A 17,175-nucleotide genomic window follows, 5' to 3' on the forward strand; every position below is an offset into this window, starting at 1 on the left:
TGCTTACTATACACCAGACTTTGTGCTAAAGGTTTTTGAGGCATTATCTCCCACACACCTGGAAGGCCAAATCACAATCCAAAATGTGCTTAGTGAGAGTGGAATCTGAATGTAGTGAGCTAGTTGTTGGATGCTGATGGTTCTTGTCATTGAGTTAGGGTAACCAGTTTGTCCTGGTCTGCCCAAGACTTTCCTAGTCATTCCAGGAAACCCCTCAGTCCTAGGCAAACTGGGACAATTGATCACTCTGCATCAAGTTATAATGGCCAAAAGTTTCCTTCTCCTCTTTTTAGGGCTTACTTGTGGAGAGGACTGCACATTTATCTCACTGGGGCATCTCCCCTGGATAGCATTGGATGAACATTGCCAAAGTCCCATGTTTATATCTTACAGTCCTTTCCAATTTTCCCATGCTTCTTTCCTATATCTAATGCCATAGACTCATCTCAAGATGGTGAAGCAGAACTACAGACTGGCTCGCCCAATTCCATTCCCTCTTCTCATGCATCTTCCTGCCCTGTAGTAGGGGAAACTCATTCTCCAGACTCACTTGCAGCTCGAGCTCCTCATGTGACTTAGACTCTGCTAAGCAGATGCAGTGTTGTGAGTCTTGGAAGGACCGAGTGAGAAAAGTCAGCTGTTGGCCTTGTTCAGGGAGAGGGGACCTTCTGGCAAGCATAGTGGCAACAGCCAGCAGGGGCAGGGCAGCTACGGACCCAGCAGCTTCCTGATCATGGCAGAGGCCTGGTGCTTCTGGGGCCCTGCTGGCAACAGCTTCCTTAGTAGACCAGTTCTTTTGAGAGGTTCAGTCTAGATTGTGTACCTTCAGCCCTCCCAATGATTTTTTGGAGCTATTAGTAGCCATTTATAACTCTCCTTTTTCATAAACTAGCCAGAGGATTCTGTAATTTACAACAAAAAAGCACAGTCTCACACAGATAGTATATAGGATGCCATCATCAACAGCCTAATAATGGCTTCCTGGAATGCTGCCTTGAAACGAATTCTGAGACCTCATCCAGGCTTAGTGAGAAAGACTGCTCTGATGCGTTAGGACTTCTTTTATGGTCCCAGAGAGAGAAGAATTGCATTTGCATCAGACTTCGGCCATCTGTGGTTGAGACTATTGACAAAATCACGTATTTTTTCTTTTGTTTTACAACTATACTGTCATTTTAAGATGCTCTCTGCTAAGGTGTTGATAATTCTGGAAATCAGAAATTTTAGACATATTTCTTTAACCTTAATTTTAGAAATATAAACTACAATTGTCTTTGATATGAAGAACTGAATAATTGTTGATGTAAATTCTTGAAGAATGTAAATGCTGTGTTGAAAATTTATTGCTTAGTAAAAATAAAGATTAAAAGATATTTTACATTCTAGTGAGTGTTACATATTCACTATTACATATCTACACATTACAGTATGTGTATATTATATTCAAAGAGTATTATAAACAGTGACTAGGCAGAAGAAATGAAGATCTTACTCAAGTTTAAATCTATATATCCTATTATCATGATTACAACTTCCCTTTAATATTCAATAGTTTGAGAATGAATTTTTGCTTAGTCCTCTATAAAAATTGTAATACGTGTTTGTAATAGGAAAGTATGTTTGTTCAATTGGCTGTAGAATATGAGTATTATAGGAAACTAAATCTTCTCACTTAAACTCCAGATGAGTTTGCGATCAGCCTTTTGGTATTTTCTACTCTACACATTGTTCACGTTCTCTTGTTAGAGAACAATTTGGCTGGACTTTCTTGAAGTTGTAGAAAGAAAATAAAGCCACCGTGACATAATTTAAATACAACACAAAGCATGATTTCTTGAACAATTCTTAGAATCTGCGGTTCCTCATTGTACCACCCACACTAAAAAGGCTTGTCTCTCTTTAGGGAATTTTCTCTCTTGGAGGGATTTTGACTCTCACCTTCACAGGGCGAAAGGGTGAGGCTGTAGCAGAGATGCGATGGGCTGCTGATGTCACAAGGCCCAGGCATTGCTTGTTCTGACGCTAGAGCCTAAGCTGAGTGAAACCCTTGTGCATCAAACCTGGGACATGGGAATGGAAAAGGAAACTTATGAAGTTGGAAAGAAGTGAAAACAAATTTCCATTTCTTTCTCATTTCATCAAGAGTGGTGTCCTCACTAAGGGTCTTTTAGTTGCAAGCAAGACAAATCCACTGCAACTATAAACTGATTTTTTTAGGTAAGGGGATGAAAAGGTAACAAAAGGTAAACAGATTAGGGAGAAAGAAATAATATTGCCTTTATTTGCACATAATGTGATTGTCTATGTAAAAAATCCAAAAGAATTAACCAAGAAAACTCCTGGAACTAATAAGCAGTTACAGCAGGGACACAGGATACAAGATTATTACACAAAAGTCAATCACTTCCTTATATACCAGAAATGAACAAGTAGAAACTGACATTAAAAAAAAAAATCAGCAGGGCACAATGGCTCACGCCTGTAATCCCAACACTTTGAGAGGCTAAAGCAGGAGGATCACTTGAGGCCAGGAGTTCAAGGCCAGCCTAGGCAACACAGTGAGACCCTGTCTTTACAAAAAAATTTTAAAAATAATAGCCAGGGCCGGGCGCGGTGGCTCACGCCTGTAATCCCAGCACTTTGGGAGGCCGAGGTGGGCGGATCACGAGGTCAGGAGATCAAGACCATCCTGGCTAACATGGTGAAACCGTGTCTCTACTAAAAATACAAAAAATTAGCCGGGCATGGTGGTGGGCGCCTGTAGTCCCAGCCATTTGGGAGGCTGAGGCAGGAGAATGGCATGAACCCGGGAGGCAGAGGTTGCAGTGAGCCGAGATCGCGCCACTGTACTCCAGCCTGGGCAACAGAGCGAGACTCCATCTCAGAAAAAAAAAAAATAGCCAGGCATGGTGGCATATGACTGTAGTCTTGGATACTTGGGAAGCTGAGGTGGAAGGATTGCTTGAGCCCAGGAGTTCAAGGCTGCAGTGAGCTATGATCATGCTACTGCACTCCAGCCTGGGCAACAGAGTCAGACTCTGTCTCTAAAATCAAACAAACAAAAAATGAAAAAAACCCCACATTATCACTCCCCCCGCCAAAAAAAAGGGTAGGCATATTACAACAAGGCAAATGTTTAGACGGCTATCTGAGGATGAGGATGGCCACTGGGAACCCAGGCAGCAATCTGTCACACTTTGCCAGGCCTTCTCCTGCTCTCAGGAGCCATGAAGTCTAATCTGGGCTGCTGAGCACTCAGCTGTCTTCCTGGCTTTGTGGGCAGCACACGGCTCTGGAGTTAAACCAGAGGACTAACTCCTGAGCATACCCTTTAAAACTGTGTGACCCTAGATAATTTGCTAAACCACTTTAGGCCTGAGTGTCCTGGACCTTGGATAAGAGTAACTATAGTTCATATTACATAGGATTGTGATGAGAATCAAATGAGCTCTTCAGTGTGAAAACAGGGCCTGCTGCATAGCCAGCACTGAATAATCATTAGCTACTGATCTGGTTATACACTCTTTTTGCTCTCTGGGGCTTGGTTTGCTCTGTTTCACTGGATGTCCAAGCCTGGCCACCTTACAATGGTGACCTTAGTTTCTAAGTCCACACCACCCCAGTCCAAGCCAGTAGCCAGATGGAATGTGATTTTCTTGGTCTGCAAACCAAATTCTTAGGAGGAAGAATCTCCTTGGCTCAACTGTGGTCATGGAGGCAAATGAACTCAGCTGTGGAGGGTTGAATTGTGTGTGTGTGGAATGGGGAGGGGGGTGGTGGTGAGGGGTAGCAGGTGGAGGCAATAGTTGTAGTCCTCAAAGAAAGAAAGGATATCTTTATGGCTGGTTAATTATCCCAAAATAGGTAAGCCCAGCAACCCTGCATTTTGTAGTCTTCTGTGATATGTCTTTGATAAGCACTTGTGATGGTAAATTTTAAGCCTAACTTGACTGGACTCAGGGATGCCCAGATAGCTGGGAAAATATCATTTCTGGGTGTGTCTGTGAGGATGTTTTCAGAAGAGATTAGCATTTAAGTCAATAGACTGAGTAAAGAAGATCACCCTCACCAGTGTTGCTGGACATCATCTAATCCATTAAGGGCCTGAATGAAACAAACAGGTAGAGGAAGGGTGAATTTACTCCCTCTGCTTGACTGGGGACATCAAACTTCAGCTCTGAGACATTGAAGCTCCTGGGCCTTCAGGCTCAAACTGGACTATGTCACTGGCTTTCCTGTGCCTCTACTTGCAGAAGGCCAATAATGGAACTCCCTAATACATGAGCCAGTTCTTCATAATATATAACTATCTATCTGTCATCTGTCTACCTATTTGTCTATCATCTATCTATCTATCACCTATCTATCTATCATCTATCTATCCACCCATCCTATTGCTTCTGTTTCTCTAGAGAACCTTGATGGATACAGCCCTCTTGGTGTTCATCCTAGGCACCTTCCATCCTTCCAATGCCATATCTGTGTGTTGCTCCCCACTCACCCTCTCTGTGCACTTTTACTCTGCCCTCAGTCTCTCGAATCATTTTGCTCACAAGTGTGGAAAGCCAGAAGGGCCTGGGGGTTTAGGTTTATGTGTTCCCTTCCTCCAGGGCAGCCCTTCACCAGAGACTGCTAACTGCCAGTGCAGGCATCTGAAAGCCCAGCTCCCCTGCCTTGAGTGGGGACAACTCAGAGGCATAATTTGTCCTCCAGAGCTCCCCTGTGGGATCAGGCTGAGGCTGGCACTTTGCCTGGGGTGGCACTCCACTTGCGTTCTTCCCCCTCTCTATCTGGCTTCCCCTAGAAGTATTTTCTAAGTAAATCATTTACACTGGAATCCTGATCTCAGGGTCTGTTTCTAGAGCTCAATTGAAAACAATCCTACAGATCAAAACATGGGCCTGAACTCATGTGTGAGCCATTAATGAATGCAACTAATGTCCATGTGAAAAGGATTCTTTCATTCCTCTGAGATTTGGTTTTGTTTCTCATCCTTGCATTCTTTGGCAGGTCTCACCCACGGAGAGAGGCTTTTGGAGAGCCTGGATCTCTCGGCCTTCAGAAAATGATCTTCTTTCAAAGAAAACAAGGAGGACAGCCGCTCTCACTTAACAAACAAACAAAAAAGAGAGGTTAGTCTGGTATGAGACTTGATTTTCTTTGCTGCTTCCCCACCCACCACCAAGCCCCCAATCCCACTTCCCCTTGTCAGCCGGGAGAGCCCTTTCTTTTTTATATTGATATGTTTATTCCCAGACTTTATCTATTAATGTACAGATAGAAATATAGATTTATATGTTTAAACAGATGTAATAATTCTGCATATATTACCCTGCAAGCTGCTTTTTATTTTAACCACACCAAAAACAATGTACTTATTTCTTTTTTGCCTTCAGCTTTATTGAGGTGTAGTTGACAACACTGTATAAGGTATGCAATGTGACATTTAACGTACCAATATGTTGTGAAATGATCACAATCAAGTTAGCTAACCCATTCATCACCTCACATGGTTCCCATTTGTGTGTGTCTGTGTGTGTGTGCCTGTGTGTGTGTGTGTGTGTGTGTGTGGTGAGAACATTTAGAATCTACTCTCTTAGCAAAATTGAAGTATACAAGACAGTATTGTTAACTAGAGTCCCTTGCTGTACATTAGATCCTCTAGGCTTATTTAACTTACAGCTGAAGAGTCATTTTAGCTTTCAGAAAAAGAGACTTTTCCTGCTGAGTCCAGCTGCCTGCCTGAAACCTGAACTTGGATAGGCCAGCACACGGAGGCAGGATGAGACGTGACATTTCTAGGACGAGCTGCCACCGTAGCTGATTCTCACTTAGTGACACTCTTCACTCCTATCGCAGAGCTTACTCCTGCTGGTGATAAGAAGTGCTTTGAATGGATCTCAGTGAGAAACATTTTCTCATGGAGGGAACACACAGGGCTGGCTGCCTTTTCAGGCCTGAAGCCAACCAAGAAGCTCCTTTGGGCCAACAGGGTCTGTCCTTTGAGCTGGGCAAGACTTGGTGCCAGGCAGATGAGCCAGTCACTGGTAGATAGGGCAGGGTATGAGTGTCTCTAGTTCTTAAGCCCACTTCAAAATATTCTGGCCACCTTAGCTTGACATGAGTGACTAACATTCTACCACACGAATTCATCTCTTTGGATTGAAGACCTGTCTAATGCTAAAATGTAAACCTTCTGAGAGGGATCACACATTTTCTTGTTGCATTAACCAGACTCTTTTGGTATAAGCATAAACAGAATTTAATTGTCTCAATCATTATGGTAGATGGCTTGAAGCTCATGTAGATCGGGTGTCAAAACAATGTTGTCAGAAATCTTTTTTTCATTTGCCAACTCTGTTTTTCTCGGTTGGCTTCATTATCCGGGGACAATGATGGCCTCTGGTAACTTCTTACTCACTTAACAACCCAAAGGAAGGAGTGGCTCTTTCCCTGTCATTCCAGCCCAAATCTCAAGACTATGTCCCTTTGACTCAAATGGAGCCGTGTTGGTCTTCTATAAACCAACCACTGTGACACTAATGGATGAGGTCACAGTCCTGTGCCAATGGCTGGGGTGGAAAAGAAGGGTCAGCCCCACCCAAGCCACATATAATGAGAGTAGGAGGGGGCTGATCAGCAAGGAAAACTTCAGCTGCTCTTACCGTTAGAGGAGAAACTGGATATTAGGAAGGCAATACCAACACCTGTGCACACACTTAGCCGTTTTCATACCACCAAGGTAATAGCTAGCAGAGAGCAGCTCCCTACAAGAGGAGACATAGTAGAGATGGTAACAAGTCCAGAGCTTGGGGCACCTTACTAGGAAAGCAGGCAGGTTGGAGAATACTGCATTAGGGCTCCTTGAAGAGCTAAGGGGAACTCAGGGGCTCTGAGATTGAACAGTACATTCTTAGAAGTTAAGAAAAACTCTCAGACCAGGCCAGGTGCGGTGGCTCACGCCTGTAATCCCAGCACTTTGGGAGGCTGAGGTGGGCGAATCCTGAGGTCGGGAGTTCGAGACCAGCCTGATCAACATGGAGAAACCCCATCTCTACTAAAAATACAAAATTAGCTGAGCATGGTGGCACATGCCTGTATTCCTAGCTACTCGGGAAGCTGAGGCAGGAGAATCGCTTGAATCCAGGAGGCGGAGGTTGTGGAAAGTAGCAGGAAAATCCTAGGTACCTTGACAAGTGTCAGGCAGGGGGCCAGCAATGCCACTCACAATTCATGCCCACAGGCTTCCCCCGATTTACGTGATAGTTTCAACCTCCATCCCTCTTTAACAGGAGCAAAATAGTGTATTCATGCTTTTCTGTATCATCCCCCAAAGATCCTTAGTCATGCTTGTGTGAATTGGTGCCCAGCAGGCACAATTTTGCTGGACTATTCCATGATCTCTTTTTTGTTGTTTTCACAAACAGATAATAGTATGACTAATGGGCAGCTGACATTTTCCAAGCACCATGTTATTAGAACCCCCTGAGAGCCAGCCTATTCTTCTGCTCTACAGATACAGACACTCAGGCTTGGGGAAAGATGAAGTGATTTGCCAGCCTGTCAGTGGTGGGGCCAGGCTACTGACTCCAGTCATAGGGTTCCAGCCAACATCTTTAAACCTCATACCATAGCCAAGCATCTGAAGCCAGGAAGAATTGAGAAAGTATGGAGGGGAGAATTTCAAGGAGAAAAGGTTGAGGTTTAAAGCAGTCTTCCATGAGGGGTAGGGGAAAAGTCCCAGTGTACAAGACATGGCTGTTGACAGTCTGTGAACAGGACCAAGGAGGGAGCGGACGATGAGAACATGCTGCTCGTTGTTTGCTAGAGATGATACCACTATGGGTAGAGTGGCCATATAATTGTTGGCCAAAACCAAGACCTTTTGAAAGCGAGAGGGCACTGTTAATAATTGTACTGGGAAGACTGCAATAAACCAAGACTGGTTTGGGCATACCAGAACACAGGGTCACTCTAACTAGGGCTACTAACAGTAGGGCTGGGATTGTTTTCTGATAGCAGTGATGGCTATGCATGGATTCATCCACAGCCCCTCCATCCATCATCCTTTTGGGGTTGCAGGATGGCTGGTGAGGAATGTATTAACTAGCCTTGGTCTTGGTAGCCCTGTGCTCTAACCAACAGAGTTTATTTCCAGACACAGTAGAGTCAGGGGACAAAAGATACAATTTCAATAATTAATTAACTTATTTAATTAAACCAACCATTAGCTAAGCAAGGCAGTATAGCAGAGTGGTTAGTGAATTTCACTTTGAGGTTTAGCTCTCAGTGATGTGACTCTGGGCACGATACTTAATTTCTATGAGTCTCAGTCTTCTGATCTGTAAAATAGGGACAAGAACAAACACTATCTGAGCTTTTACTTTGTTTTGGGTGCTGGGCTAAGCACTTTATGTGGATTATTTAATATCATCATCACCTTATGAAGCAGGAACTATCATTATCTCCATTTTGCAGACCAGAGAATTAGAGCTCAGTGGGACAGAGTAACTTGCTTGAGGTCAGACCATCCATAAATACCAATTCTACAGGGGCTGTTTTTGGTGATTAAATGAGACAATGCTTATTAAAAGCTTAGCATATTCCACCTGATTAAATTGGTTAATTGTGGCCCCTTTTATGCGAAGTTCAATATTAGACCCTTTCTTTCTTTTTTTTTTTTTCTTTTTTTTTGAGACGGAGTCTCGCTCTGTCACCCAGGCTGGAGTGCAGTGGCGTGATCTTGGCTTACTGCAAGCTCCGCCTCCCAGGTTCACACCATTCTCCTGCCTCAGCCTCCCCAGTAGCTGGGACTACAGGCACACGCTGCCACGCCTGGCTAATTTTTGTATTTTTAGTAGAGACAGGGTTTTACTGTGTTAGCCAGGATGGTCTCGATCTCCTGACCTTGTGATCCGCCTGCCTCGGCCTCCCAAAGTGCTGGGATTACAGGCGTGAGCCACCGCGCCCGGCCTCCTTTTTTTTTTTTTTTTTTTTTTTTGAGATGCAGTCTCACTCTGTTGCCTAGGCTGGAGTGCAATGGCACAATCTCGGCTCACTGCAACCTCCACCTCCCTGGTTCAAGTGATTCTCCTGCCTCAGCCTCTGGAGTAGCTAGGATTACAGGCATGTGCCACTATGCTCGGCTAATTTTTGTATTTTTAGTAGAGACAGGGTTTCACCATGTTAGGCTGGTCTCAAACTCCTGACCTCAGGTAATCCACCCGTCTTGGCCTCTCAAAGTGCTGGGATTACAGGCGTGGGCCACCACGCCCGGCCGTCATTATTCTTATTAAACATCCTTCCTTGGAAAAAGAGGATATATTATTGTGACTTATGCATATTGTCCAAAAATATGAGTCACACATCTGAAGTCTGATTGCACTGGGGCAGCCTGCAACATTCAAGGGTTTTTCTGATCCCTGTACTCTTGTGTCTTCTGTTGAGAACAGAGATGTGTATATTCATGTTAGCATGAGAAAATAGGTTTAAGCCACTTTTGGTAATTGAGATGAATGTTTCGTATAAAGGATGGCTAGCAGCCACAATGCCGGGTGGGGAGAAAATGGCCAAATAGTTAATATTTGAAATCAAATTACTTCAGATCTGAATTCTGGGCCCCCCACTGTTGTGGCTCTGGGCATGTTACTGAGCCTCCTTGAGCCTTCGTCTGTAAAATGGGTTGAATAATACATATCTTTCAGAGTTGCTATGAGGGTTAGACATAATATATGCAAAACAGTCACATAATAGACACTCAATAAACACTAGTCATTATGACTGTTAAAAAGCTTAGCATGGCCGGGTGTGGTGGCTCACGCCTGTAATCCCAGCACTTTTAGAGGCTGAGGCGGGTGGATCACTAGAGGTCAGGAGTTTGAGAACAGCCTGGCCAACATGGTGAAACCCTGTCTCTACTAAAAAATACAAAAATTAGCTGGGCATGGTGGCAGGCGTCTGTAAGCCCAACTACTCAGGAGGCTGAGGCAGGAGAATTGCTTGAACCTGGGAGGCGGAGGTTGCAGGGAGTCGAGATCACGCCATTGCAATCCAGCCTGGGTGACAAGAGTGAGACTCCATCTCAAAAAAAAAAAAAAAAAAAAAAAAAGCATAGCATATTGACTGAAAGCCAGTAGAAAGCCCAAATGTAAGTCCTTAATACTAATTTAACATTCAGTATTACTGTTTTCTTACATTTGTAATTTGGATACTTTGGATCATATTTCCAACCCACCACATGTCAGGAGAACCCTCTGAATGAAATCCTTTAATACTCTTTAATATCCTAAGAGAGGACAGCATTGTTGACATGACCCATCTCTGAAAGCCCCAAGAATCTGAAACATCCAGGCTGTTCTTGCTGCAGCTGGGAAAATAAAATATCCACATGTATACTTAAACCCAGACAGTTATTTAATTTTTTTTTTAAGTGTCCTAAGTGGAGAAAAAGCAGCAGATACAGGATGGGGAGGGAGACAACCGTTGTTCAACCATCTGTCCCAATTCCTCCTAAACCAATGCTTGTGTTTTGGGAACTTATTTCCAGGCCTCCTGAGCCCTTCCCCTCCCACCTAGCCACTCTCATGTCTCCAGAAATGCCTTTAGCATTGCAAAGCACAGGTTTTATGGGCACACTGGGAGTACGCTACGAACTTGCAAAGGCCCTGGGGCCAGATGAAATCACCGGAACCACCTTCCCCTACACCCAGGCAGAGGGCATAGGAGAAACCTGCCTCATGTAGAGGAAGACACGAGTGGATTCATATGGATAATGTGACACTGGGCTGGCTAGTTAACTAGCTCTTTGAGCCTTAGTTTTTTCATTGACAACATTGAGATAACAAAATCTTTGTATCTTAAAAGAAACAATATATGTTGTATGCTTAACAAAGCACCTGATACATCATAAAAGTTGATAAATGCTAGCTGTTATTGCTAAGCATTAACTGAAAATGTCACTGTGTTAGGCAGTATGACCGCCAAATATAAGATGTAGTCTCTGACTTCCAGCGCTTGCAGAGGAGTCAACATTAACTCACCTTAAATGGCCAGCCATCAACTAGAGGCTCAGTTGTGTGGTGTGATCGGGGTTTGGAGAAGGAGAGGTGCAGGCTGGGGATGCCACGGAGGTAAGCATTGAGGATGGTGGAGGTCTTGACAGATGCAAAGAAAGAAGAAACTTAATGGGAGCTATAACTGGCTCAGAGGAAAGGAGTGCTGTGGAAATGGGGTGTGTGACACTCCAGAAGGAACAGGAGCTGCTGCTCACCTCACCTGATTTACTCTGTCTGACATCCAGGATCTTTTTTTTTTTTTTTTTTTTTTTGAGACAGGGTCTCGCTCTGTCTCCCAGGCTGGAGTGCAGTGGCGCGATCTCGGCTCACTGCAACCTCTGCCTCCCGGGTTCACGGCATTCTCCTTCCTCAGCCTCCCGAGTAGCTGGGACAGAGTTTCACCATGTTAGCCAGGATAGAGACCCAGGATCTTGTCTCAGTGGCAAGGCAGAGCCCCCTAAAGGAGTCATCTCATGAACCACCACCCAAGGGTTCTTCAAATCCTGAGCCTAGAAATACAGGCACAGGGATTGAAATCAAATCCACACTCTGGAATGAGAATCAGTTGTAGGTTTCCTTACAGTTACTTTGAACGTCATACATGATAAACTGTAAATGATACCATGAGTTTTTAGTATGAGTTGTTCATTTCCAATATAAATTGATGAAAACGCTTAGCTGAGTACGGCGATAAGAACGAGCTCTGCTCTGTTCTGATTTGTGTTTCTATTTATCTCTGGCTATCCAGTTCATACCTCCTCTGTGTCCAAAGTTATTCTTATTCTACAGGGGACTAAACTCGGATAAATGCTAAAACTAATCATGCATCAAAGAAAATTCTTCATTTTGGTGTGGCACTATAAGTTCAGAGTGTTTTTGCAATTATATCCCTAAGGATTTTTTACTTTCTGTAATAAGCTTTACAAAATATAAGCCCAGGATGAATTATTATCCCAGGAAGGATTTCTCCCTTTATTTGCCCAATTTTGTAGTACTGCTTTCTCCTTAATCTGGACACTTTTTCTCCAATTGCCTCTTTTCTGCCCCAAGTCACTAGTGAGAAATAAGAGTGAAGTTTGGTATTTTGTCCTCTTAATGGGAAAAGTCAATTCCAGATGGGACCCAACCAAGCTCAAAATAGTTCTCTTCTGGGCAGGAACACAAATGCTACATTTCCTAGGTAGTGTTATTGAAGCATGTCTGGCTTCATAAACACTTTGTAAGAAAAAAAAAGTGTACAATGATAACATAATTATTATTAGGCATGTACCATTTTCAGAATTCACTGTAAGTTCTACAGAGATGCACCAGAGCTGTGGATACTTTAGCTGGTGGGGTTTGGGCAGCTGGGACTCACTGTTGCAGTGGTCACAAATGCCCTAATTATTGAGTCCCAAATGTCTAGTTGAACTTAATGCTTAATAACATCTATCTACCCAGAGGGCAACAAAATATTTGTTCCTGGCTTGCGAGGCCACTGATATTTTCTTTTTTTTTTTTCCGCAGAACTATTGGCCTGAGGCCCCTGGAAACATTGCTTCATTGCTTGGCCTTATAAGAATTTACTTGACCTATTTTGTGGAAGCACATTTACCCTGGTCTTAGAGGTTTTTCACGCAAAAGGGATAAATGAAAATTTTTACTGCTAAGTTTCATTCACCTGAGCCAATCACAGCTAGTGAAATGACCAGGTTGGTAAATGCTGTTTTAATGGAAACGGGCTCTCCATGGGTCCAGATTGGGTAGGTCCATGCCTCAAAAATGAAAAATTCTCTTTTTAGCTCCTTAGCTGGATTACTGGGCAGGGCTACCATTTTGTGAGTAGCAGATAATTATTAACACATGAGGCTCTCTCATTCGGACCGCACCCTTCAATGGCGTGATATCTGTGGTTACACAGAGCAGTCCAGTCCTCCCATCTTGGTTTTTTAATTATGTAAATGAAAGAACAAAACTACCCAACTCCCATCTGCCTACAGGCTGAGGCTGAGGAGGATCCTAAGAACCTACCCCCTACAAGATAGCATTTCAAAGTTAAGGGAGTCTAGCTTTTGTGTACTGAAGGGAATGTTCATTAAGAAATAAATGTCTTAGACCTAGGGCCCTTTCCTATTCCTGGTTGGCCTAAAGATGCATAATTTGAAGAAAAAAAAAAAAAAGCAGGGCTCGGGGGGTGGTTGGGGAGAAGTGACTTCAAAACACAAGAAGTAACATTGCTTTGCCTAATAAAGTGAAGTTTGAACTCCTCTGCTTGGCAAGTTAGGAAAATATCCCTTCCTTCCTAAAAATGGAGACAACTTTCTGGGAAAATAAACATTTATTGCTCAAAGGTCTGTGGGTTTAAGTCCACCTTCACCTGCATGTTTAGCCATGGGAGGATCTCTAAGACAGCCATACTAAGAAGAGTGTACTTGCCTGCCCTGGATGTCAGGAGGCCTTGAAGTCCAAAGCCAGCAGGGCTCCCTCCCTCTCAGCCATGGACCCTGGGGTCTTGCAGTGATAAAGGTGGTGGCTGATTGCATCTAGATAAAGGTGGTGGCTGATTGCATCTAGATAAAGGTGGTGGCTGATTGCATCTATGAAGCCACTGAGGAATTATTAGTGTAAATATTTCGTTTGGAAATGCACTGCCTAGGAACAGGCATGGTCCTAGGATGAGTTCCTATGAGGTCCTAGGATGAGTTCCTTTGAGTGGAAGAGGTCTCCTAAATCTTGGGTGAAGAATGCCTGGGTGAGATAGGAAGGAGAGATAATTTTTTTTTCCCTCTCCCTATAAAGAGGCCTGGATTTGAGAGCAGGAAAGAATGATTAGGAGTTGTGTGCATCCCAAGTCACCCTCCTGTGAAGGGAGCCTTAGAGATGGGTGTGGTGGGGCATGCTTGTAGTCCCAGCTACTAGGGAGGGTGAGGTGGGAATATTGATAGAGCCCAGGAGTTCGATGCCAGCCTGGGAGACATAGTGAGATCTTCCATCTCATTCAGGAAGGAAGGGAAGGGGAGGAAGGGGAGGGGAGGAAGGCGAGGTGAGGGGAGGAAGGGGAGGTGAGGGGAGGGGAGGAAGGCGAGGTGAGGGGAGGAAGGGGAGGGGAGGGGAGGAAGGGGAGGAAGGAAGGAAGGAAGGTTTTTCACCAAAATAAGAGGAAGTCATACTTAGCATAAAACTTTAATTTTTAACCTTCTGCTCTGTAGTGTCCTTAATTACCCCAAAGCTTTGGTGAAGCGTGCCACACATCAGCCTGCAAGGCGGTGGGGTGAACAGGATGCTACAGTGTGGAGGGGGTATCTGTGTGAAGACCCGAGGGAGAGCTTCCAAGGGACCACTGGGACCCCAAAGGAAGCCCCTCTCTTCCTAGATACATCAGATGAAACAGACTCTTGAAAAGGTGAAAGGCAGCCGCTTTGGTTACTTTGAAGTCCTCATGGGGTCCACAGCTACAGCTTTCAAAGGGGCAAAAAGGAACTAGTGCGCCGGCCGCGGGGGTTTGATGTGGTCCTCTTCCGCCACCTGTCGACAACATAGGCTCATTGCAGTTTCCTAATGTACCTACTTGCAACCGTTCAAGGTCGCATTTTCTTCATTCAAATTAAAATTGAGTCCACAGGGAAAATACTTATTCTTACAAATCTAGTTTAACTATTTTTTTGGTTCAACTAACCTTGATTTTTAGCTGTTAAAATAATAACATGGCCATGACAAGAAGGCAAAGTTCTGATATCTTTTTTCTTACATTTGGTTAATGCTTTAGAATATATGGAGGCACTGAATAAGGTTTTCGTTGTTTCTCAGAAAACATTATCACCTTAAAGGTGTTGAAGGCATTTTTGGAAAAGAAAGAGTGCACGAGTAACATTTGCAAACAGCAGAGTGGTAGTTTCTGCAGAATTAACATTGTGGAGCACCATGGGAAATATATGTTTAGGTAGAGCACAGAAGATGGTCCATGTTACATGGGCCTGTACATTCACTGGAAGACTGAGATGCATCAGAACAATTGTTCATATCCTTTGATTCCATAACCCAATTTCAAGAATTTTCTTGCAAGAAAAGAATTTAAAAACATGAAAAATGTAATATGGATGATATTCTTCATAAGATTGTTTAATAGTCAGCAATTGAAGAAAAGTTGAAGCTATGGCTCATTCAGAATATGGAATATTATAATTATTTTAACATGTAGTAATATGAAAACATGATGCCAAAGAAGATATAAAATATCTAAGTAAAAATAGAAATATTTAATAAAGCTGGAAAAGAATACTAAAAATATTATAACTGAGTTACAATGGTGGAGTTAAGGGGTTACAATGTTATATATACTAATGTTTTTGTTTTTCTAATTCCACAACAAATATAAAAGTGCTTTATAGTAATACATTTAAGTGATACAGAAGCATATAGAGTAAGAGGTAGAAGATCCCATTACCTTCCTGTCTTTCTTCTCCCTGTTAATAGATTGGTGTAAGTGCTTCACATCTTTGTCCTTAGAGTTACACACACACACACGCACATGCATGCACACTTACACCCACACATGCACATATACATTATATATTATTTACAGGCATACCTCAGAGTTATTGTGGGTTTGATTCCAGAGCCCCACAAGAAAACAAATATCTCAATAAAATGAGTCACACAAATTTTTTGGTTTCCCAGTGCATATAAAAGTTATGTTTATACTATACTATATAGTCCATTATATGTGCAAGAGCATTATGTCTAAAAACCAATTATATATATTAATTTAAAAAATGGTTCATTGCCAAAAAACATGCTAATGATCATCTGAGCCTTCAGCGAGTTGTAATCTTCTTGCTCATTGAGGGCCTTGCCTCAATGGTGGTAGTTGCTGAAGGCTAGGGTGGCTGGTGCAATTTCTTAAAATAAGACAGCAATGAAGTTTGCCACATCAATTGACTCTTCTTTTCACAGAGGATTTCTCTGTAGCATGTGATAATCTTTAATAGCCTTTTAATCACAGTAGAATTTCTTTCAAAATTAGAGTCAATCCTCTCGAATCCTGCCACTGTTTTATTAACTAAGTTTATGTTATATTCTAAATCATTTGTTGTCATGTGGACAGTGTTTACAGCCTCTTCACCAGGAGTAGGTTCCATCTCAAGAAACCATTTTCCTTGCTCATCCATAAGAAACAACTCCTCATCTGTTAAAGTTTTATCATGATATTGCAGCAAGTCAGTCACATCTTCAGGATTTACTACTAATTCTAGTTCTGTTGCTATTTCAACCACACCTGCAGTTACTTCATACACTGAAGTCTTGAACCCCTCAAAGTCATCCAAGAGAGTTGGAATCAACTTCTTCCAAACTCCTGTTAATGTTGATATTCTTACATCCTCCCCATGAATCAGAGATGTTCCTGGTAGCATCTAGAAAGGTGAATCCTTTCAGAAGGTTTTAAATTTACTTTGCCCAGGTCCATGAGAGGAATTACTATCAATGGCAGTTATGGCCTTATGAAATGTGTTTGTTAAATAATCAGGCTTAAAAGTTAAAATTACTTCTTGATCCATGGGCTGCAGAATGGATGTCGTGTTTGCAGGCATGAAACCTTAATCTCCTTGTATATCTCCATCACAGCACCCGAGTGACTTGGCACATTGTCAATTAACAATAATATTTGGAAAGAAATAATTTTTTTCTGAGTAGTAGGTCTCAACAGTGGGCTTAAAATATTTAGTAACGTATACTGAAAACAAGTGTGTTATCTGAAAACAGGCTTTGTTGTTCCATTGATAGAGGACAGGCAGAATAATGTGACATAATTCTTAAGGGCTCTAGGTTCTTAGAATGGTAAATGAGCATTAGTTCCAACTTAAAGTCACCAGCTGCATTAGCCCTGAGCAAAAGATTCACATTGTACTTTGAAGCCAGGCATTGACTTCTCCTCTCTAGCTATGAAAGTCCTAGTTCGCATCTTCTTCCAATAGAAGGCTGTTTCATCTATATTGAAAATCTATTGTTTAATATAGCCACTTTCATCAATGATCCTAACTAGATCTTCAGGATAACTTGCTATAGTTTCTACATCAGCACATACTGCTTCACCTTGCACTTTTTTTTTCAGCACAATTTTGTTTAATTTTTTTAATTTCAATAG

At 42.7% G+C, this 17,175-nt stretch overlaps 1 long non-coding RNA gene across 1 annotated transcript in view; it reads left to right on the plus strand.

Moving 5' to 3' along the window:
• Positions 1 to 17,175, plus strand: part of LOC134739694 (uncharacterized) — a 107,626-nt gene that overhangs the window by 29,061 nt on the left and 61,390 nt on the right. Inside the window, exon 2 of the long non-coding RNA XR_010126592.1 lies at positions 5,011 to 5,132. This is a non-coding gene — a long non-coding RNA (uncharacterized LOC134739694). The remainder of the gene's footprint in view (positions 1 to 5,010; positions 5,133 to 17,175) is intronic.

The sequence above is a fragment of the Pongo pygmaeus genome, chromosome 5, assembly GCF_028885625.2.
Source record: "Pongo pygmaeus isolate AG05252 chromosome 5, NHGRI_mPonPyg2-v2.0_pri, whole genome shotgun sequence".
Taxonomy (NCBI): domain Eukaryota; kingdom Metazoa; phylum Chordata; class Mammalia; order Primates; family Hominidae; genus Pongo; species Pongo pygmaeus.